This window comes from Lissotriton helveticus, chromosome 6 (assembly GCF_964261635.1).
Source record: "Lissotriton helveticus chromosome 6, aLisHel1.1, whole genome shotgun sequence".
In the NCBI taxonomy this organism is placed as follows: Eukaryota; Metazoa; Chordata; class Amphibia; order Caudata; family Salamandridae; genus Lissotriton; species Lissotriton helveticus.
The window spans coordinates 395,613,280-395,638,597 of NC_136067.1; positions in this window are offsets into that span (position 1 = coordinate 395,613,280).

Sequence of the window (25,318 nt, forward strand, 5' to 3'; positions counted from 1 at the left end):
GACCGTATGCCTTTCCACGGCGGAAATGCCGCAGTGGAAAGGCATACAACCGCAGCCATCCTAATATGCCTGGCGGTGTCTGATAGACACCGCCAGCCATGTTAGAGCTTTTCCGCCACGGTCGGAAGGCGACCGCGGCTGTAAAGCTGCGGACATAAAAAATATCCTCCCGCCATCCTAATCTGACGGGGGTATTTCTTCAGTTCGCAGCGGTTAATCCGCATCCTCCGGCCCGGCGGTGGCTTCCGCCGGCCCGGAGGATGCTGATCAACCTTTTGGGTGGTGTGGCCAATGTAAAGTTTCATACAAGGACAGTGAATAAGATAAATGACATTACAGGTATTACAATTTGTGAGTGCACGGCAATTGAAAGTGATATTGTTGAAAGTGAAACTTTTGTCTCCAATAGTAAATTGACACACATTGCACCCACCACATTTTACATGTACCACAATGGGGGCTAGTCCCCAAATAGATTCAAGTGTTGTATTGGTCTAAGTGTTTGGAAGCGCTGCTCTGACCAGGTGGTCTTTCAAATCCCTGCTCTTGCGGAATGCGAATAAAGGTTTTTCAATATTGAGGTTCCCTGCGTTGATGATTGGCCAGTGCTTTGTGATAATTTTTCGAAATTGATGGGATACTGGCGAGAAGTTGGTAACGCAGGCTATTCTATTTGCATCGCTTTTGGGTTTGGGGGTTAGCAGGACATCACGAGGGCAATACCACGCACGTTTGGAAGCGTTTTTGACTATACGTTTAGGGTAGCCACGGTCTTTTAGTTTGTTAGAGAGAATGGAGGCTTCTCTGAAGTAGTCCACTTTGGAGGAGCAATTTTGCCTGATTCTCAGGAATTGAGAGTAGGGGAGTGAATCTCTTAGGGCTCTTGGGTGGTTACTGGCATAGCTCAAGAGTGTGTTGCTCTCTGTAGGTTTTCTGGACAGCCGCGTGAGTAGTTCCCCTTCAGAATGGAAAATTGTTAAATCAAGAAAGGGAATTTCGGAGTTATCAAAAGTGATGGTGAATGATAAGCCAGAGCAATTATTGTTTAGCCAATGGAGGAATTGTTGTAATGCACTGGTGTCATGTTTCCAGATGATAAAAATATCATCGATGTATCTACGCCATAGGGCGATGCCGGAGAAGAAAAGGTTGGTGTGGCAGAGAATGGAACCTGTCTCTAATTGGTCAATGAACAGAATCGCCAAGTTAGGAGCAAAAATTGGCCCCATTGAGGTGCCCTTGACTTGTTGGTAAAAAAGGTTCTCAAATGTGAAGAAATTCCTTTTGAGGCAGATTTCTAGCAATTGAAGTATAAATAATGTTGGGACTGAATGTGGGCATGGAAGTGTGTTGAGTATCTTCTGGATTACTAATAGGGCTGCTGTCTGGCGGATATTAGTATACAGCGACTCGACGTCCATTGTGCACAGTGTATCTGATGCGGGGTCAAATGGGAAATGCTCAATCAGATTAATCATAGCCATGCTATCTCTCACATAGCAGGCAGTGGTGGGGACAAAATCTTTGATAAAGAAATCCACATAGGAACCTAGGGGCTCCAGGATTGAGCCGCAGGCTGACACAATGGGTCGTCCTGGTGGGTTGGAGATATTTTTCTGGACTTTTGGGAGGGTGTAGATGGCGGGTGTGCATGGTGATTTTATGTTAAGGAAGTTAAACTCCTTTTTGCTTAAATAGCCATCAGCGACGCTTCAGTAGTCAGTTTGCGTATGGTTTCCTGTATGCCCTTAGTGGGATTGTTAGGCAATCTTTGATAATGATCAGTATTTCCTAACTGGCGTAAAATTTCTGCCTTGTATGTGTCGATTTGTTGCAGTACTATCCCACCACCTTTGTCTGCACTCTTTATAACCAAATTGTTGTTTCCTTTGAGTATATTGATAGCTTGTTTTTCTTGAAGAGATATATTGTAAGGAATAAACCTTCTCTTATTTTCTAGGATGGATAGATCTTTGAGCACTAGCTTCTCAAAAGTTGAGATCTCTGCGGGCAACATAGAGCCCTTAGGTGAAAATGTTGATGGAGGGCGAAAGGGGGTGTTGGTTGTAATGTTGGGAGATGGGTGGAGTTGGTAAAAACATTAAGGCGAATACGCCTAAAAAATCTAAGGAGTTCGGTTTGAAGCTCCATAAAGTTTGGACGGATGGTAGGCACAAATGAGAGTCCTTTCTTGAGTAATGACAATTCATGTTCAGCTAATGTGTGTCTAGACAGGTTAAAAATGTGGATGATGTCTGCTAATGTCATTCTGTCCTTCGAGGTATTTACCATTGGTAGAAGTTGTTGCGTGTTCTGCGCTCCCCCGGTGGGTTGTACCACATCTGTGTTTTCTTTACTCTCCCTCGTTGAGGTGTGTCGGGTTGGCCTCTCCCTAAAAAATTACTGGGATGGGTACCACCACGTCTTGCTGTACTTGAACCCTCCCCAGGGTCTGAGCTATCGGAGGACTCAGCGGATGTGTTTGAAAAGCCCACTAGATTCTGGCGTCTATTGAACCTCCCCCAAGGCCTGTTATTCTGTGGGTTAGAGTATGATCTATTTGTGTAAACATCTTTCTGGAGATAGGGTTAAGTGTTCTCTGTGTTATATAGTTTTATATCTTTTTTGATCTTATTTGACTTTTTATTCTGCTCCAGTCTGTGAAAATCAGCAATTGTTTTTTGGACTGTTCCAGTAATTTTTTGCTGTCTGATGTGTTACTTGAGTCCTAGAGCTGTTTTTCAATATCTAATATTTCTATTTCTAAGGTTTTTAAGGTTTCTGTTGCAATGTCTATGCCTAACACCAGCCAATGGCGGGAGCAGGTGGTCCCAATGTAACTGAAATTCGAAATGTACTTCGGGTTATCAGTTAAAATCCCGGGAATGTTCCTAAATTGAAGGCCAACGGGAATTACTTCTGCTTTCAAGTAGTCCGTGAGCATTAAGATCATCAATTGCAACCGAACCTGTTTCTTTTTGAATTTTTCAAGTTGTTCAGGGAGAGAAGAGTTGATGAGAGTGGGGGTATCTACAGAGTCTGAGAGAAGGGAAGGGCCTGAGCAAAGTTGTTTAATATAGTCGTCTGTATGGAGAGGTGCATGTGCTGCCATGCTGTGGGACAAGAATGTAAGGGTATAGTTAGTGTGAAGATGACAGTACAAAAAATGATGAGGAAGGTACTAGGAAAGCCCAGCCTCTCTAGAGGTAGGCAGGGTAGAAAACCCTTGCAATCCAGCGATTGCGCAATTGCTATTTTTTGAACAAACAAGGGGGACCCGAAATTTGGCTGAGGACCACAGGTTGCAATTCCTATTTCAGAAAACAAAGTTCCTGAGCAATTTGGAAAAAGTGAAAAAGTAATGAAACATAGCCCACAATGGGATACTATATATAGCCAATGTCCAGCCGGACATGGAATTTTATTCATACAATAGGGAAAATAAAGTAAAAATAATGCTTAGGCAAAAAGGTTAGTAGGGCACAAGCCTCCCCAGTCGGCTTAGATGCCGGCGCTGAAGTACCGACGGACAGAGCGGTGCTTCACTCTTTCCCTGAGCCGCTGCCAGGTGGGGTGAGGCTTTTATGTCTTGCAAGTTATGTGAACGACACAACTTGTTAAGAAGGAGACAAGGCCCTGTCACCTAGATGCTTCAGGTGACACATGCACTTATCTTGGTAATATGTTCTCGTCACTATTTTTTGCACATATTATAATTTTGCAGTAGCAGTTAGTTGAATTGTAAAGGTCCTGAAGAAAGCAAGGACACAACTGTCCCCTGGTTGCTGAAACATGTAGACCTGGTTCCATCTATAGGCAGTATATACTTTCAAACTGTCCTTATGAAAACTCTTTTAACTTTGGTGGAGTGAGTATCACCTGAATAAAGTCTGTTCTGTACTCCCTCATCCAAATTTTAACACACTTTTCGTTTTTTGTATTATTATTTAAACTCACCTTTATCACTGCACTGCATCAGTTGCCCCACATTTTTTCACTCATTCAAGCAAAGGAGTGATATACCATACTACCGGTTCTCTCTACTGAAGAAATCAATTTACACCTTGATTTTTTCTTTTTGAGAATGACCTGCTTTGGTAGATGGCGATGGAAGAAACCCAAATGATGAAGGGCGGTTCCGAGTGGTGACTGATGGGTATCTTTAACCATCCACTTGGCTGTCATAGAAACCCCTTTTTTTGTACTGGGTTCATTGCAGTTTATTTGTAAGCGTTTTTCCCACACATCATTTGTTTTAGAGACCCTCTGGTATTTTGTTGTTGTTATGTCAGTATTGGGGTTATACACAGAGTTTGGTCTATAAACATTCCCCCGGGTCCTACCCTACCGTTATTTTGTTGTTGCGGGCCACAGCTGACATCTGCCACAGGCCTAAACTGCGGTCCAGTAGGTCACAGACTTGTGATTTTGCAGTGGCGGAGTTCATATCAGTGTACCGGCATCATCGCAGACTGCTTCCACACTGAGCGCCCGTGCCACTAAGTCTGTTCCCCGATATTCATGGACACTCTCTGGTCGGCCTTTGGTGACATCTGAATTTATGGACTAGGGGGCAGTTTTCATCCTCATGTAGCTGATACCGAATTGGTGGTTTTTATTTATTTATTTAGAAGTTTTCTATAGCGCTAACAAGACCCGAAGGTAGCAGAGCGCTTTACAGTAAGAGGAAAGGCATGGTGAGCAAAAAGATACGTAACACATAAAGGCAGTCCTCAAGACAATGTTGGGGGAGGAGAAGTTCGTAACAGTAGGCCTTTTGGTAGAAGGATACAGAGATAGCACATAGTTCAGAGGGAGATCCTAGTTATCTAGGACCCAAGGAACGGGTGAGGAACAAGGATTTGAGTTGGATCTTGAAGTCCGGATAGGAAGGTAGAGTTCTGATATGAGGGGGGATAGAGTTCCATATTTTGGGGGCATTTCCAGTGAAGGAGCAGTCCGCAGTTTTCTTCTTTCTGGTTTTTGGTGGGATGAGCAACAGGGAGTTGGAGCTTCTCAAATATCTGCTTTGGCCTGCTTTTTTGAGCTTGTTAGCCAAGTATTCTGGTTTACCGGTGTGGAGGGCCTTGTGTGTTAGGCAGGCCGTTCTGAAGGAGCTACGCATTTCCACCGGGAGCCATTCAAGTTCTTTGAGTGCTGGGGAGATGTGGTCAAATTTTTTGCATCCTGTGATCATTCTTGCTGCCGCATGTAGTGTTGTTTTTAATGGAGCCAATTGTGATTTGGGTATGCCTGTAAGGATTGAGTTCCCATAGTCCAGTCTAGATAGAACTAGAGATTGGGTGGCTAGTTTGAGGTCTTTGTTTGGAATAAAAGGTTTTATTTTATTCAGCAGTCTGAGGTTGAAGAAAGCACTTTTTGACGAGTTCTTAATGTGGTTTGTCAGGGTTAATTTGGGGTCAAGGGTGAAACCCAGGGATTTGACGGAATCAGTTGGCGTGAGAGAACCTTTAAGAGCATCGATCGACTTCAGCCATTCAGTGATTTGAGGATTGTCTTCTTTGTTTGAGATGAGAAGAGTTTCGGTCTTGTCGGGATTGAGTTTCAGGTGGTTTTTTGTTAGCCACTCTTGAACATCTTTTAAGACAGCATTTAGTCTGTGGATGTCATTAAGCGAGGAGGTTTCCAGGTAGATCTGCGTGTCATCGGCGTAGAGGTGGAAGAGGATATTGGCATTCCTGAGTAGTTTGGCGAGCGGTTCCATATAAATGTTGAAGAGCTGAGGTGAAAGTACTGATCCTCGCATTCCACTCCTCCATTTGCTGCTTCGGATAAAATCAAACCTTTCAGCGTCATGCCCTGGAGGACACCTTCCACTGTCCCCTGAATCCCTCTGCAACATACACCTCGGACATTGATGGGGACCCGCTCAGGTCGCATGGCCCATCTGACTGCACTGCAAGTCACCGTCCCGTGGCTGGGTGCGTGTGCCGGTAACAGTGCATCCGGGGCCACTGACTCTGTGCTGGTCCCGTCCTGGACCCATCCTCCAGAGGCACTGGATGGCCCCTGAGGCATAGGAGTGAGGTCATCAACGCCATTTCTCTGTGGCCTTGCGCTGTACAGAGCCTCCAGGCCTAAATGCGTCCCACCAGGGCTCACACACCAAAGCTAGTCCAGACCGAGCCAAACATTGCATCAGCGCAGGAGGCACACACAACCACCCCAAGGATCACCTCAAACTGCCATCTGCCACAGTTGAAACGGTGGTCCTGACAGACTTACAGATTTGCTCCGACCTGTTGTGGATGCCATCATCGGCCTGATACCCTGCTATGCACTCCAGGTGCCAGTGACTCAGTGAACCGCAGGCCATTGTCCGTTGCTGATTGTGTTTTGTGCTGAGGAGCGGTTGCGCAGCTATGTCACCTCAAACAGTGTGGGGGCCCTGAGACTTTGATGGTGAAGATGATGCAGGTCTAACACACCCCACTGCATCTGCATCAGGAATATGTCGAAGGGTCACAATCCAAGACTTCTTTTTCACATGAGCCCCCGCATCTCTAGTGTCCCAACCCCAGTGCACTGCAACTCATGGACACATCGGTTTGCATATTGGCTGTCCTCCGGACTTTCTCCGGCTCACTCCATGTTGCTCAGCAGTTGACTCTGTAATGCATGTTTGTTCTGTATCCATTGCACTGGTGTCCAATGTTCAAGTGGTTGCCAGCACCAGTTATTCCGTGCGGAATGGCTTACACTCACCCAACACACATCCAGCAGAGGCGTCACTGTACATGTGGCCTTGCCAATAAAGGGGCTGAGCGCATGTGCAGGTAGCCAGTTCAACATGATATCTGCGTGTGTCCCTGTGGTCTTGTAGTATGCATGTGGGCCCTGGGCCCTACAACATTACATTGTGCTGTGTACATCGGATGCATATATGTCACCGCAGGCAGCGGGTTGAAGCTTGGACATGTAGCTTAGTCGTCACCCACTCAATTCATAAGGGGAGTGGCCAGGGCCGTCATTCGCAGAGCCAACATGCGTATGTGACTGCTATTTGAGCACCCTTGGGAGTGGTTCTGTGCTCTCAATGTGTCTCTATGGCGGTGGAGGCTCCTTAGTGGGGTGTGGGTGGGCCCTGAAGGGTGAGGGACCCCTACGTATGTGTCCTGGTTCGCATTCCATGGGTTTGGCCCCCACCCCATCCTGTTGGGCCACCTCCTGTCACCGTTGCTGCCTTCCTGTTGGCAGTGGGTTTGTGACTGGTTTAGGTAGTCACGTCATGCCATCGCCTATCGGCCCTCCTGGATTGCCCTCCTCGGCACTCCGACTGCAATCCAGGTGGTGCGCTAGTGGGTAAGTTGCTGGTAGCGTTCTGTCACCTCCGTGAAGCTGGTCTTGTTTTCCTGCGGTCTGCACCCTGTCCTCCTCTACCTCTTCTCCTTGGCCTTCCCCGACCCAGTTGTTCCTTGCTGGTGGTCTGGGGGTGTTGTGGGGTTCGAGTTGGCCTCTGCCCTGGGTCAGGGTGCATCCATGTTGCTACGTGCTTTGGTTTGTTTCTGGTGTATTCTTTCTGTGGTTTATATGGTGCATTGTCCCACCAGACGCGTCGGATTTGCAGGCCTGTGGCTGGTTTTCGCTACTTTTTGTACCGCATTTGGCCTCATCGCATGTTTTTTTGCGTTTGTGTATCTCATTTTAGCAGCGTGGCATTGATTTCCCCTCTGACATTTGCTGCGTTATCTGGTATCTATCGCATGCTACCCGTGCGTTGTGAATTCCAAATTGACACGCGGTTATTTTCCCGCGATAGGCTGCGTTGTGCAAAGTTGTGTTACGCTACTCTTGCAGTAGTTATCACACCTTCTTGTAAATATACCCCTTAGTTTTTAATTTTTAGGAATACAGGCCTGTCTTGAAAGACCCTATCTGTAACCTTTTAACACATTTAAAATGTGTATTTGGGGTTCCTTGATTGCATTTTAACGTGTACTGTTTTTATCTTGCGCTTTTATGGGCAGGTATCGACCGAATCAAACATTCTTTGACTTTGATGTCAGGTCAATTGACAGTAATGCAAGCTTGCAGACCATTGGTATTTTTGTATAGCTGATACCGCAGTGCAAGCGCCATTCTGTCTGTTCGCAATTGTAGGAAGCAAGAATGTACACCACTCTGCATATCCCTATAAAGGGTTTCAGCTACACTACTCTTGCACTGTGTAAGTGAGTATTTGGACCAGAGCACGTCCCGAAATTTGCATGGTTTGCCAACTGCACAAATCTGCAGGGTTCAAAAGCAAAATGCACCGGCATGTATCTACTTCATCCACATTTTGAGCAACAATGTGATTATGTTCGTGCTGGAGACGGCATTTCAAACAGAATAAAAAAATTCGGTCCTAAGGCTTTCTCTTTTTGCCACGCTGCACAAAGAAAGGTAATTATGTCTTTAAGTACCATTATTCTGACATCCTAACTAATGATTTTGGAAATGTTGCTTGTTGCCCTCGTGTAGCAACAGGCATTTGTCTACTGTAAAGTGCATAAACATTGTCTAACGATGATAGTTTATGTTGGCGGAACTGCTTTTTGGCTGTCAGCACACAAAGAGATGGATGGACAAAAGAGACTCTGAGAGCAGATGTTGACACTGGATGCTACCATTTTGGGATCCATTTTGTGCTTGCGGAAGGCCAGCTGGGAGGAAGAGACAGGCTGCATTCATAGTGCCGCTCTGGGATCCCTGCCCCATGCAGGTACACAGCCATTGAGAGTTGTGAAGATGAAAGGCAGCTCCACAGATGTCACCTGCTGAGGGATCAGCAGCCTGTCCAGAAATGTCATGTTTGGCAGCTGGTGCAAAAGCCCTCCCACCAGTTCTGGCACACAGATTGTCGAAATGTTCCGAAAAAGATGCTTTTACTAGTGCTTCCTAATGGGACTACATTAAAGAGATTTTTTTTTGCTTCTGTCTCTAATAGCACATTAGCATTAACCTTATTGTCCATTTGTTTTACAATTCAATTGAATCTCACTTGCTCAATCAAATTAGTTCATAGACAGAATGACAATGTGTGATGTCTTAAATGTCTATACAATTATTTATGCTGATGCTTGAGTTCATTATGTTATGTGAAATGCTATTTGCTTTGTTAGTTTGTGATGTCTGCTGGGGTGCCTTAAAACTGTTCTCAGCAGAGGCATATGGGAAGAAATAGACACCACGTAACCTGAGAGCACACCCTTGCTGTCCCAATTACACGATTATTAAAATGGATAATTCTCTGCCATCTAATAATGATCTCATCAGCATTCAGTGCTGCAGAGATGTTGTTTAATGAGGACAGAGTGCATATAGAAGGTGGTCAAAACAAAGAACTGCCGTCTTTAACTGTACTACAACATCACAAGAAAGGTAAACATGTTTGATTATAGAAAGTATATCTGCAAACAAGTACAGGGCTGAAACAAGATAACCTGAAATCGAGATTAACAGTTGTTTTCACCAGGCATCATCCGAAGTCAATCATCTTTCACTACAATACTTGGCATTAATAGTATCGTAAAAATTTAGGAGCAGCTCATTGATGCCTGTTAGGTGGTGATCTGGGAGAACCAGACTGGACAGTTAGGATATTTGTTTGAGGAGAATTCACGTATGGAAATCGTAAAAGCATCATACAGTGAAATCCCCTTACTTTATTTCGACAGGTTTTGTCATAAAAGAATTCACAAGAATTAAACATTTTAAGAGAATTCATACAGGTTACACAAATTATCCAAGTAGTAAAAGCGAGAGAAGTGCAAATAACGTTAAATACAGACTGGCACTACGGACGTATAAAAATCAAATAAAAACTACCCAAGCAGCTTACTAGCAAGGTAAAATTGAGGTTGCCGTTAATTCCCCTAGGGAAATTTTTAAAATCTTTAAATCTTTGGTGACTCCCCCTAGCCCTCTTTATAAATCTCTGGATCCCCAGAAACTCTGGGATGAGCTTGATAATTTCTTTGCCTCTAAGGTGGCAACTATTTAAGCCTCGTTCCACAATAGGGAAATCAATTCTCCGGCACCTACCCCTACACTCCATGCTACGCTGGAGTCTTTTCCCTTGCTTCACCTGGCTGCAGTAGAAGGACTGCTGGGTAACCTTAAATCTGGGTCCCCCTCAGATGTTGCTCTCCCATCTGTTCTTAAGTTGGCCTCTGCGACCGTCTCCCCAGTCATTAGGAATGTTATCAATTCCTCACTGACAGCGGGTGTAGTTCCTCCTTTATGGAAGCAGGCCAAAGTGAAGGCTCTTCTAAAAAAGGCCACTCTAGACCCTGATGACCTTTCATATTATCGCTCCATCTCTTTGCTGCCGGGGCTAGGAAAAATTGCGGAGAAACATGTTAATTCTGTATTATCTTCGTTTCTTGAGTCTAATGAAGCCTTGCATCCCACCCAGACGGGTTTTAGAAGTAGGCATGGTACAGAGACTGCTTGTTTGCCGTGGCTGACGAAGCCAGAAAGATTGTCGACGCAGGAGGCTGCGCTGCAGTTGTCCTGTTGGACCTCAGCACAGCCTTCAATACGGTCAACCACCGGCTCATGATTCAGCGCTTGAGGGAGGTACGAGTCACAGGGAATTCCCTTAAATGGGTACATTCCTTTCTTGCTGACAGAACCTTCGCTGTGGTTGAGGATGAAGCAACCTCTGCACAGATCCCCCTGCTGTACGGCGTTCCCCAGGGGTCCTCTTTGAGCCCTACTATGTTCAACGTATATATGAGGCCTCTGGCTGACGTGGGTGTCCCCTGGGGAGTTCAGTCGGTCACCTACGCCGACGATACGCAGCTGGTCGTTTCCCTCTCACGTACTGACGGAGTGGAGACAGAGTTAAATCATCTTTCCCCCTGTCTCTCTAAGGTTCTTGCATGGATGGATTCCTCCTTCCTAAAGCTGAATGGGCCAAAGACTGAAATTATGATGCTAGGGTACATGGCTCCCATTAATCTGGATCCTTGGTGGCCGGATTGTCTGGGCCCTCCTCCTGCTCCTAAAAACCAAATCAAGAGCTTAGGTGTCTGGCTAGACCCTAATTTGAGTTTCCAAGTACAGGCACGCAAGGTGGCAGCAACATGCTATGGTTTGCTTAGAACCCTAAGGAAGGTTCTGGCTCTACTTCCCCCAAAGGCTAGATGACTCCTTGTCCAAACACTCATTTTATCTCGTTTGGATTACGCAAATGTGGTTTATTTGGGTGCCCCAGTAGGCACTTTCAAAATCCTACAGTCTGTCCAGAATTGCGCGGCCCGACTACTGATGGTCGTTCCTAAATGTAGTTCTGCTAAGGCAGCAATGCAAGCCCTCCACTGGCTGCCGGTGCATGAGAGGGTTCGGTTTAAGGCCATGTGTATGGTCCATAAGTCAATCACTGACAATGGCCCGGCCCTTCTTCGTCCCATGTTTCTTCGCCATCAGATCCCCCGATCTCTCAGATCTAACCACAAAAACCTTCTGACAGTTCCTAGGATCAAGCGGACGCGTATGGGTGGCCGTCGCTTCCCATTCCATGCAGCCAAGCTCTGGAATCAGCTTCCAGACTGTATCCGGCTGGAACCTAACCATCTTGCATTCAGGAAACGGCTGAAGACCTTCCTTTTTCAGTGAGCGGTGTTTTCCTGCTCGGTTTAAAAGCGCTGGGATGCCCCCCGGTAGCCATGCGCTATACAAGCACGTAATCAAATAACTAAAAGGCCTAATAATCATGAACAGTCCATAGTTAATTAAAAACGTCCATAAGTTCATCCATTGCATATCTGAAATATCAATTCATTCATATAAACATCAGTGCATCTACAGGTTATGAAATATATATATCTACATTCAGGTAATGTTAGTTAGCAGCCTTCTCTTATTCCACATGGCTGCCAGGTATTTGGCTACCACAAATACAGTCACAGTGGAGAGATCTGTTTTAAAAATTCTGTAGGCTTGCATACAATGTGTGAAACCCAGGTTTTTGCATAGGGGGATGATCCAATACCTTGTATACTTTTGGTAGGCTGGACAGAAAAACAATACATGCAAGTCGTTTTCCTGCTCGCAATTACAAAGAGGACACATTTTTGGAGAAGACAGACACCACTTGCTCGTAAAAGCTCTAATTGGCAGGGTGCCGTATCTCCACTGTAAATACAATTTTCTGGTTAAAACGGGATAAATGTCGTTTAAATCACCTTCAAAGTAATAACAGTCTTTAATAAGTAAAAATGTTGCAGATAAAGTGCCAGTTCGTGCGTTCTGTGTCAGGGCGGATAGTTTACTTTCGTAATACAACTTTGCCAAATGCTTGCGTGGGACCCGAATGCAGGCTGTCTCTGGATTAGACCACAGTAGAGGCAGACCTAACCGCCCGAACTCCTCTCTCAGATACTTGAACCATGGGAGTTTTCCCACAGTAGGGAGTCTTAGGATTTCCAGAAGCTCCAGCCTGTAGTTCATGAGCTCTGGGGTGGTCCAAAGCCTCCACCAAAACGTTAATGGTTTCAGACCCAATTCATCATCTATGGGTCTGAGGCCCAGGTCGAGCCTAAGCGGTGCAAGGGGCGTGCTGGAGGGCAGAGCCAAGAGCCGCCTTAAAAATGTATTTTCAGTGGCCACAATCTCAGGTCTACACTGGTGGCCCCAGAGTTCTCCGCCGTACGTTACTGCCCCCCTTGCCTGTAGTTTATATATTTCTAGGGGTGGGCCAATCGGTTTAACGGAAGATTTGTTTGATAACTTGAAAATGGCCCCCGCTCGCTGGGCCAATTTGAGTTGAGATTTGATTTGATGGGGGGACCAGGTCATGGTTTCATTTAGGGTCACCCCCAAATACTCAAAAGTCTGGACCCTTTCCAACCTAGCTGCACCTATCCTCGGGGTTGGGCGTGTGGTTGCTGGAGGATTAAAAATCATAAATTTGGTTTTGAGGGCATTTATCTCTAGGCCCCGTTCGAGGCAAAATGCCTCAAAACCATCCAGCACGCGTTGAATACCCATAGGGGATTTAGACAATAGCAAAGTATCTTCTGCGAACATAATTGCAGGCACCCGGCAACCAGCGAGCTTAGGGGCGTAGCTGTTCAGTACCGCATTCAGGTGAGCGATTACCCCGTTGACGTAGAGGCAGAACAGGGTCGGTGCAAGCACACAGCCCTGTCTCACCCCCCTGTCAATGGGGAACCTGGGCGACAGCGCACCGTTTTTTCCGCACCTGACCTGTGCGAAGTTCTCCTTATGAGGCCGCATTATTATGTTCAGAAGTTGGAGAGGTATTCCCAGCTCTAATAGCACAGACCATAATTTTCCCCGTGGGACCAGATCGCACGAAGGTCCACAAAGACAGTGTAAAGTGTACCGCCCTCAATCCTGACAGTTTTCCAGAATAGGAGGGTCAGGCGGAAAATTTGATCCATAGTGGATGTATTCTTCCTGAACCCTGCCTAGGTAGGAACTCAGGATTGAGCATTCCTCCATCCAGTCTAGAAGGCGGTCTAAAATCAGCCTCGCAAAGATATATTGTGGCACATCGATGAGGCTGATGGGCCTTTAGTTGGCTGGGAGAAGAGGGGAGCCCTTCTTGAAGATAGGGACAATCTCTGCTCCCAGCCAAGTACTGGGGACCGCCATTCCCCTCTGGACGGCGTTGAATATGGCAGTTAAGTAAGGGGCCCAGACCATGGGTTCATGCTTGAATAGATCGCCTGGGAGTTTGTCCAGCCCCGGCGCTTTACCAGCTGCAAGCTTAGATATTACTGCACAGACCTCTTCCACAGTGAAGGGGTCCCCGTCAGTGTGAGCAGTAAGGTTTGACAGCGAGCCCCCTTGATCCCCATTACTTTCGGCATTGGCCCCTCCATAGAGGGTACGGAAGTGATCCTCCCACACACCTGCGGCAATGTTTGGTTCAGCTGCCGACAGAGGCTCGCCCGACCCCGTATTCACAATTAGCCATAATTTCCAAGCGTCTCTTGTTTTGAGGGCAGACATTAAGGTGGCCTAGTTGTCATTGTCCCATTCGATCTTAGCGTAGTGAAAAAGTCGCTTATATGCCAATCTCCTAGATTTTATTAATACCTTGTTATTATTTTGCTTCACAGCCCGTAATAAATCTGCCTTCACCTTTCTGCAGGCAGAATTGTACCAGGTGGCTTTAGTACCCCTAGCTGTCTGATTTGGCGCCAGGGGGTTTAGTACCTCTGCTAAGGTGCTGGTTAGCTCCTGGTGTAGGTCCCCTAGTTTGTGGTGGATGTCAGGGGTGCAATTCTGCGTAGGTAGAGCACCAACACCTTCCAATACAGGGACAAACCGAGCGTAAAGCTCAGCCACATGCTCAGGATGTTACCAGTTTGTCCCATCTAACTCTACGCCTATTGCCAGATAGAACCACCCTTGAATCGAGAGCATCATTTGGCATGCAGTTATATTTGGAAATGCCAGGTGAGGAAAGCTCCAAGATCAACGCATTATGATCACTCTCGCCTCTGGGAACGACCCTAAAATCAATGACCTTGGCCCATGCACGGCTCTCAACAAATACGTAGTCCAAGCAAGACTCTTGGCCAAACTTGTCATAAGTACATGTTGGGGGGATATCAGATTTTGCACGTCCATTACAGGCCCTAATTGAGTGATTAAGGGTTAAGGCCATGATTTGGACGGCTAGGGGGTTCCATGACCTGGGTGGGGGGCCCTCTACTGGGGGTATATTCCAGTGCTCGGCCTCATCCAGGTTTGCACCATCCATCAAGCCAGTGAGTGGCTCGAAGTGGCTATTCAGGTCACCCCCTACCACAAGTGAAGTACCATGAGGAATGGTGTTCAAGAATAAAGAAAGCTCCTCGATGGTTCTGGACTCGCTTGTAATGTTCGTAGGCCTGGAATACACATTAACCAATGAGAGCCTTGAGGCGTTCGGCCACTCTAAGACTACGCATTGTACATCCTCCGACAGAGTGTTCATGGTCCTGGCTTTACAACCCAGATGGGAACCCACCCAGATAACTAGGCCCCCGGATGGCCGACCCCTTCCCCCCCACCTAGCCGGGACTGAAAAAGAGGCAAAGCCACTCCGTAGATGTTCCTCCCTAGACCAAGTTTCCTGAAAAAGGCACACGTCATTATTATATATAAAAGAACCCCACTCTGGACAGCCCATTTTATTGCACAAACGAGCCAAGTTCTAGGACTATATTATCAGTGAGTCTGCATCGGTTCTAGATCTCCTTTTTAAGGAGCATGGTCCTATTTTAATTGTATTGACTAATAGGATATGTAAGATAATTGGGCCTGATGTCGAAGAGTCAGGATTGCTGGCTCCAGTGGGTGCGCATGCCAGTGAGCTTAAATGGATACTCTCCCCATGGTCAGCACCTTGGGAATTTTCTTCACTCCTATGTTTAACATGCCACCTCTGGTGAATTAAGTTAGGGGTAGAACCATCAGTTGTCCAAGGTCGGCCTGCTACTCCATAATTACGCTGTAGTCAATCCACCTGGTCCAGGCAGCTGTACCGGTTGTAATCACGGTACTGGATAGGCATATAGGTGTTGTAGGCCTTGTCCCTAGACCCCCTGCTCTGCCCCCTGGGTACCACCCTGGTCCAGCCCTCCTCTAGCCCCTCTACAGGACAGGAAGTGTCAGACGGATAGAAGAAGGACAATGGGAGGCGCTGAATGATTGTATCGGGGTCACCGGCCGGCCAATTACAGATGTGAAAAACGGTTCTAGGGTCCCTGAAGTTAACTAGGACACAATCCCCGCTAATATTCTTGGTGGTGTTGCCCACCCAGCTAACCCTTCTAACCATCAGAATTTCACTGGAGATATGTGGTGGAAGAGGTCTGTGTTTGTTCAGCCAGCTTGCGACTTTATTTTTAAGTGATACAAACGATTCAGCAGCTGGGGTGTCGAGCTCGGAGACTCCCGTTAAGACCACTACAAGGGGAGCTGCTTCCGGGTGTAGATCTATTACCATTTTCTTGCTCGATGTCTTACCCTCAGTGATTTTTCGCTCTCCGCGCGAAATAGGCTTTTTGGCCAACCTCGGAGAGCTAACAGAAGGGGCAGAATGGGTAGTCCTAATTGGAAGACTCTGAGCTGTAGAGAGGGTAGTTGCTGTGGGATGGGTGTTAGTTATAGGGACAACTCCCTCGCTAGTATCAGGCTTCCCCTGCGTGATTTTGGCAGTTTGCAAACAGTCAGCCATAGCCCCAGCAACTTTTTCTAGGTTTGTTAGCCTAAGCTCAATTTGGGCAAGTCTAGCATCTAAGGGGCCTAGCAAGGACTTCAAAAGAGTACCAATGTTAGGAATCGTTAAGTCTCCCTCGGCCAGGGTTACCCCACCAGTATTGAAGTTGTTGGACATCACTGTGGGAGAACTCAGGTCAGGAGATGTGGCAGTTCCGCTGGTTGGATGGGGAGCCACCTTGCCTTGTACCTGGCCCATGGGATCATGGTGGCTAGATTGTTTAGCTAGCTTCGCCTTTCTCCCCCCGCTTGTCTGGGCCCGCGTTTTCTTTTTGGAACGGCCCCCTCTCGGTTCCCCCGCAGCTGGCGGGTATTAAGCTCAGGTAGGCTATCAGCTGCCGAGTTGTCACAAATATTGGGCACTAGAGTAGACTCAGGGATAGCCTGTAGGGAATCTCTGCCCCTTACGAGGCTACTCCTGGGCTTCGGCGAGGCAGTGGTTATTAGACAATCGTCCTGGCTTAGGGAGTCAGCAACAGGAGAAACCATGCACCTTTCCGGAGTTCTAGCATTTGCTATGTGCCCCAGTGAGGATCTCTTAGCATTGTCAATTCCCTGGGACAATCGCCGTTCTAGAATAGTTATTTCTTGGGATAGCACCGAATTTGCTCTGACCAAGAAATTGTCCAAAGTACCTGCCACATATGTGCCTGAAGACGTTGCTTTGCTCCTGGTCTCTCGGCTCGTCATTGTCCGACTTGGCGAATAACAAGTTGACCAGTGTTGGTGGAAGCCCTGGATCACACCACGATAGTCGCAGTGAAGGCCAAGAGGGGTGGCCCGGTCCGGTCTTTCACTGTCTCGAACGGGCTAAAACGGGCACACCACCCGCGCGCGTTCCACGCAGCAGGTGGTGTGCCGAGAGATATAAGGTGTGGGGGGAGGGGCGGGAAGAGCACACAGCGTCACACCCCACGGGCTGCAGGTCCTCGCATTCCCGCTGGCGTAGAAACAATGCTCCAGAACACACCAACAAAGTCCTTCTCTCGAGCGCCTCCTGCGAAGCGGGGGCCGCGAGGCGCTGGTTTTTTATCCGGCGTGGAGGGGGGTGGGAAGAGCACACAGCGTCGCACCCCACGGGCTGCTGGTCCTCGCAGTCCCGCTGGCGTAGAAACAATGTCCCAGAACACACCAACAAAGTCCTTCTCTCGAGCGGCACCCCTTACTACTAAGAAGGATAGAAAGAAGATTAGGGAATAAGAACTGGGTTGTGCTGTCAGAGTAGTCAAAAATTGTGTACCAATGTTTTGTGACCACTATCTTATTTTGCACACCAACCTATGTAATAATAGGCCAGGAGATAAATGTGAATAAAGTACTTGAATTTAGCCAGTCTATGATGTCTGCAGGGCATTCTGGGCATGAAAAAATAATAGTATCCATGCTAGTCACAACACCCTAGACTCACCAAGTCTAGTTGCAGAATGCCTGATTTTTGGTAGGTTTGCCTGGGTGTTGGCCGTCTCTTGGCCGCAATATTGCATCACACAATGGATCAATTTATGGTTAAATCCAGATTTTTATGTTGCATTTTAAAGCTTTTTCTATCACGGGTGACAGGCCCAGCCACACAACTAATTTTATCGGGAGAAGTATGGAAACACCTTGTAGTAGAAACTTTATGGATGCCTACTGATTTTGGAACTCCCTAACATGGACATAAAATTAAAATCTGTTATTTCATCAAAGGTTTGATGTTTGTAGGGCTTTCTGGCTAAACAGATTGTAGTGGATATTCACATATATACGTGTCACATCACCCAGGGCGGCTCCATTGAGTGCCTTCTTTTCACAAATGTAGGGAGGGGCTTGATAGCTTTCTCTCTGTGTTATCTGACCTCATGTCTCAGTACCTTAGCTACCCACAACATCAGAATGCACAAACTTCTCAAGGCGAAATCTTGATTTTTCCTTGTTGCATTTTAGGACTTTTCCTATCGCCCACGATAGGCCTTCACAACAGAAGTAAGTAATAGTTTTATTGAGAGAATTATGGTAATACTGGATGGTAAAAATGATGAGCATGAAAATTGGTAAAAATGATGAGCCTCTATCCCGCAGACTACAGAACTTGGCCTCACAAAAATGTGAGTAAAATCCATGCTTTTAGCTAAGGTTTGATGTTTAAAGGGTATTCTGGGTATAAAAACATAGTGGGATCCATTATGTGTCCTGAGAGGTACGCTGACCCACACAAGGTGGGTACCATTGTTAGCAAGAGAAGAGTGGAAACACACAATAGTAGAACAATTGTATTACCAAGTCTCACCACTTTTGGTTACCAAATATAAGTTAGTGCAAAAACACATTTTGGAACATGGCAACTGAATCACATGATAGTAAGGTAACCCCAAACTCTGAGCTGTACAAAAAATGAATATTCCAAAGCTCATTATTTGGAGCACATTTTATTACATGAAGAGGTTTTCTTCATGCACATTTGTCTGTACACAATGAAAAATAATCTCAAGCAGCAGCTCAGATGTTACCTCTGTGTAATAAGTTTTTTTTGGACAGCAAACAAACACTACATATCCCTGCCACCAGAATAGTCTGGTGGTTGTAATGGTATTTTAGATTTGTAAGTTGGCCGTTGTAGCAAAAAAATTCAGCTGAAAATTATGTTACCTATCCCTTTTTTGTACCTACTTATTTTCCTTCACTTTTTAATTCAACATTGTTTTGTTTGGGAAGGCCTTGAGAGATCTATCCCTTTCTGTGGTCCCCTTTTAATACTATTTCTATGTCAACATGCAAATAGGTAGAAATCGCAAGAATTGAGACAATCAACTACAACTTAAACAGTTTGGAAAAACATTAAAAAATATATTTTTTACAACTTTCACTGCCAGCTGCGAAAAGGGTGATCATACCACACAGAGCCTAGTGATTATGACATTTGTAGTAGAAAAAAAACATACATTTTCTTGCAGAGCACTTTTTTGATTTTTCACAAAAAAACATACATTATTTGCTATATTTTGGCCAATATTAGGTTCCCTTCAGGGGAATCCACAATCTCTGTGAATTTTTGGAATACCCAAAATATGAAAAAACAACACACACATTTGGCCTGGAACCCTTTTGCGGAAATAATATTATGAAATCAATCATTATTTCTACAGCACAGCACTGTTACCCCTAGGAGTATCTGGTCGCTGTGGATGTGATGTCTCAGTCCAAGAGCCAGTTATTAAGTTTATTTCTGAAGTCTGCCAGGGAAGGTGCTGTTTAAAGATGGAGGAGCAAGTTTTCCAGGTGTTGGCGGTGAGGTAGGTGAAGGAGTGGCCCCTGCTGTGGCTGTGATGGATATGAGGAGGTTCTCACAGGCTAGTGAGGAGGAGCGCAGGTGTTTTGTGGGTCGATGGAAGTTCAGTCGATGGTGATGTTGGACAGTCCTTGACTGTGTTGAGCTTTGTAGGCATGTGTGAGGATCTTGAACTGACATTTCTCCTGGATGGGGAGCCAGTGGAGGTTTCTGAAATGGGGGTGATGTGGGTCCATTTGGGAAGTCCAGGATGAGTCTGGCTGCAGCATTCTGTACAGAGTGGAGTCTTCTGCAGAGCTGGGTGGAGATGCCAGTGCACAGAGCTTTGCTGTACTCGAGGAGGCTGGTAATGAGGGTCTGAGTAATGGTCTTTCTGGCGTTGACTGGGATCCATCTGAACCCTCTGCGGAGCATGCAAAGGGTTTGGAAGCAGGAGGAGACAACTGCGCTGATATGTCATTTAATGGTTAGTTCACTGTTGAGGAGGATGCCTAGGTTACGTGCATGGTCTGTTGGTGTGCATGTCAATTTGAGTTCTGCTGGCCACCTGCTGTGGTCTCATATGGAAGTGTTCTTCCCGAAGATTAGTACTTCTGTCTTGTTGTAGTTGAGTTTAAAGCAGTTGCCTCTCATCCAGTTGGCTACGTTGGTCATGGCGTCCCAGAAGTTGGTCCTGGTAGTGGAGGGGTCGTCAGTGAGCAAACATAAGTTGAGTGCCATGTGCGCGGGATCTGATGATGACTGTGATGTGGCTCATGTAGGTGCTGAACATGGTGGAACTGGGGGATGATCCTTGGGGTATGCATCATATGATGTCCTTGGGTTCAGAGATGAAGGGAGGCAGTTGGCTGCTCTGTGTGCATCCTGTAAGGAATGAGGTGATCCACTTGAGGGTGTTTTGTTGTATGCCGATGCTGTAGAGTCTGTTGATGAGGGTGTGGTTGGAAAAGGTGTTTAATGCAGCAGAGAGATCGAAAAGGATAAGGGTCACAGTTTCTCCGTGGTCAAGGGGGGTTCTGATTTCATCTGAGGCAACGATCAGCACATCTCGGGTGGTAAGGACTTGCAGACGCATTCTTAAAATCACTTCTCAGGTGCTAAGGATGTATCCAGCACATCCCAGCACCTACCCACAGACGCTCCCCCCGCTTTCTCCCCAACCATATGCCCTCACCAGGGATGTCACTGGAATCATTTTTTAAGCTACCCTCGACACCTACCCGCAAGATCATGATGTTAGCATGTGAACAGCACGCTCTTGCCATGATTAGTCCCCAGGGACACCATGGAAGCCATTTGCTTTCAGTGTGTTGAGGGAGGACTCTCTTTAGGTGAGTCCTCTCTCTGGGAAGCAGCACACCAGGGGAAAGGAAAGAGGGTTTTTTCCCCATGATGTCACTTTTAAGACATTCCTGCTGCTGAACCACAATCACACAGCAGGAATGCTCAACACTAGGTCATCTCTGGTTTTTTGTCCTGAAGGGAGTGGTCCCTTAGGCAATGGGTGCTCCCCAATTGTGAACATATGTACTTCTGCATGTTTGCCTCTATTTAAGCTGATCTGCCCCCCTGATCTGTCAGGTGCGTTTCGGAGACTTTTTTACTAGTATATTGGGGTACCCTCTCGTGACTAGTTTGGTCCTTAGTATCTCCGCGTATCGCATGTAGTCACTTTTAAGGGTGCAATTGCGGCTTATCCTAAGGAATTGGCCGAAGGGTAGTCCATCCCTTGGTGCACGTGGATGTTGACTTTGGTATGAAAGGAGGGTGTTCTTTTCAGTGGGTTTCCTATGGAAGGAAGTGTATAGTCTCCCTTCGTCATGTTTGATGTTTAAATCATGGAATGCGATGGTGGATTTATGTACTGTGGATGTAAATGTGAAATGGGTCTGGATGGTGTTGAGGTTCGTGACAAAACTACCAAAGTCTGTCTCACTTCCTGTCCAAATCAGAAAGATGTCATCTATGTACCCCTTCCAACATTTAATGTTGGAGCGGTACGCATTGTCAATGTTGAGAGCAAATGTTTGCTCCACATAGTCCATACCGGTACCGGCCTTTTTTTTCCTTTTTTCACATTTGTGCTGGTATATGGGCCTTATGCACTTTTTATTTAACTGCCATTTAGTTCTTCCTTCAATAATAGTCCTGAAGAGACCCCACATTGTTTTGAGGGTCGAAACACCATTGACAACCATTTTCCCAGCACATATCATTGTATACAGCTGCTGTTCACATGGAATTATTTTGATAATGGTTGACTTGTACAAACTGTGGAAACCTTGTATATAATATTCACATTGTCACTTAGGTTTAGGTTCCCCTTGTCACTTGGGACACTATGCACGAATTTTGTTTTGATGTATAATGTTTACTCCTAACTTTACTGTTTTAAAAATCCATAGAATATACTACACTGAAATTGGTGTGTTAGTAATTCCTTCGCGCTCTGCCATTATCTAACCATCTATATTACGATTGTGCTTATGTATCATAACCTCAAAAGATATCATTCTGCAGGCACCACTGTTTTACCTATATAACTATTACCCTGGTTCCTTAGTGAGTAGGGTTCCCCTGTTTCTCTTGAACTAGATGTAAAAGGCAGCAGCTTAACCTGGATCACCGGGCATTTCATTGATTTTGGTAGCCTAAAGCCCACCAGGTAGTGATCTGACCATAGTAAAGGTAGAGGAGCCTCTATCTGGATTTCAAAGTTGGAGAATATTTGATCGAGGGTGTGGCCCTTGTCATACGTAGGAGAAAAGACATATGGTGCAAGATTAAGCGCATCCATACATTCCAGCAGAGAGACAGTATCTGGGATATCCTGATTATCCATGTGGACATTAAAATCCCCCAGGACGAGGAAGTGTTTAAATCTGGAGGCCAGTGGCACGATAGAGTCACTAAGGGCTTTCAGGAAGTCCCCTGCATTGCCCGGGGGTCTATATATTAGGACTCCAGCTAGGCACTGATGGGGAGAAATAGTGCACTGGAAATTAAGGCGCTCAGCCCCTTCAATTCCGTCCATGGGAATACAGGTGATTGGAAGGTCCATCTTGCTGATAATTGCAACTCCACCCCCATTGCCTCCCGCCCGATCCTTCCTCAAAATAGTTACCTGGGGGAATGGCTAAAGTAGTTGTCGAATTCGACATATCAGATAGCCAAGTTTCAGTCAGAAACAAAAAATCAGGCTCTGCGTCACACATCAGCTCATAAATGTGTAAGTCATGTTTGTTTAACAAGTGGCAGTTTAGCAAGAGGGCATTAATGTTCTCTAGTTTATGTAACACCGAATCCGAACTATAGGAAATCTATTGGTATAATTTGTGACTCCCCAGCTACAGTATTGACAAAACGGAGTGTATCAGCTTTACACAGGTTGATAGGATTCCTACACTTAAAAATAATGCCCAATTCTATGAGAGCCTCTCTGCTGTAAGTTAGTACCTTACCGGATTGGTGCAAAATACCAGCAGAGTTTCCCACACCTGACGCCTCAAGGGACACTGACGGGAGCAGGCAGGCTTGCCTTTGTCGTGTCCTCTGCGCGTGTCTGCTGCACAACCGGTCAACCATGCAAATGAAGTAACGAGGGAAAGGGGAGGAGTCCCTCCACACAAACGGACAGTAAAAACCGTAGTGGACCGAGGACTAGTGACACTTGAAAAGCATGCAAAGGGCCTGTAAAACAGATGGTGCCTTGATGATGCTTCACAGCCCATGAGCCGAGTCATAGGCTTAATATTCTGACATTTCAATTGTCTTATTAACAGTAATTTTTTATATTTTAATTTTCATGAAATTAGTTGTAATAACATTTACCTTCTGAACTTTTCCCTCACACTTGTGCTAAATCCAGCCAATATGTGTGTGTTTTTGAGTAGTTGATGGTCGTGGAATAATTTTTGTAATTTCTGGCTTTCACTGCAGAGCGTACATTGTCAGTAGGGAAACCTACCAAACCCAGATATTTTTGTACACTAGACACCAGCGGACTCCAGAGTAATTTGCCTTGCATGGATCCCATGAGGTAGAAACACTGTCTGCTGGGAGCCCAAAAATGCCTACCAACCAGACAAAAATGGTACCTCACTTATGAGGGTGGGTATGGTGCCCAGAACAAGAGAGAACCCAAAATGCAATATGGACTGAGGACATCAACATTTCCTAGAAAAGAATGACCTGATTTGGCAATGTATATAGCTGCGGTATGAAGGCTGGGCTCAGAGGCCATCCAGGAAAACCTACCATCCTACACATTTCTGAAAACTAGCCGCCCTGAAAGTCCAGGGTGGTGTTCCTTGTGTGGATCCCATAGAGTTTTCTTACCCACAATTCCCTGCAATCCTCAAAGTTTGCCTAAAATTACATATTTTTCTTGCATTTCTCTCACGTAAATGGCTGCACTCCACAGGGATCCACAAAAAAACTACCACCGGTGTTTCCCCATTAATCCAGATAAAAATACTACCCCACTTATGTGGCTGGGCTTAATGCCCGTGACAGGAACGGATCACACCAGGCTCAATGGGAGTCCTCGAGTAGGGACACCCATTGACTCCTGAAGATTCAATTAAGATGTGATCCTTCAACTCCTATGTGAAGCTTCACAGTTTACTCTCATGGCATTCAAACTTACTTTCAGAGCTGATTCTTAAAGGTTTTTTCAGATGAGAGTCTGTCCAGTATATGTGTACATTCCATACTCAACTCACATAGATGTTATGTAAACAAGTTCAGTTATTTCCATTACAAATGGAGACAGCATCCTCAGAGAAATAATATTGTGGGTAGTCACAAACATTGTGTGTTAGTTTTCCAATGCTTTTATGCACAACCTGAATGGTCTTTGTGCATGAAAAAGCAGAAATGTGTACTAAATATATAAAAGTTTTGTGTGGAGTGCATGTGTGTGTGTGCATGAGTGCATGTTTGTGTCTAAGTGTTTATTTTCAAGTTATTTCATAAAACGTATGTGTAATCCAAAACATGGGTTGACCTATAACATCAGTAAGAAAATGGTAAGCAGCAATATCAGTATCACACACAAATTCCAATAATATGTTATGGAGCCGGTGTTTTCTACCTGTGGTCCTTAAAATATCTGGCTCAACATCTGTAGGATTTTAATGTGCATTTTACCACAAAATGTTCCATAACAACATAATCCCTGCAGGTAGCAGATAGAGAAAACATGTCTCTCGCCTATAGGCAGCTCTGATTCTCAGATTATCTACGGCCCTCCATTTTGGATTGGGAAAAGAGACCTTGACCCTTGACAGCAACATCCTACTTGCACCAAACATTCCATTCAGCCAAGGATGTAATCTAAAGCGAATTGCCAACAGTTAAAGGACTCACCATCTGTTAATAGATGTTCCAAATTGCATACCTTGTTAAATGATACTAATATCATAATATCAGAATGTTTTTTACACTATAGTTTTTCACCATCATTCCCTGCATCAGTATTGTGAATCCAATAGCTCCTTAATAACTGATTAATATATTACCCTACAGCAGCATGGCAATCAAGAAACGTACTTACATGGAAATACCCATTTCTAACTTATTGACTGTGGATTCAACCCAGATCTGTGACTGGGGGTGAGTGTCTGAAAAGTTTCATCACTCCGTCCATGTTCTCCTTGTGTTTGCTGTGGGAAAAACACATCAGTATATATGAAAATCCTGTAGTAGATGAATATTAATCTACCCACTCTACTCATATTTATATCAGTTTTAAGCCTGCTGAAGTACATCAAGGAAACAATAGTACAAGGACTCACACTC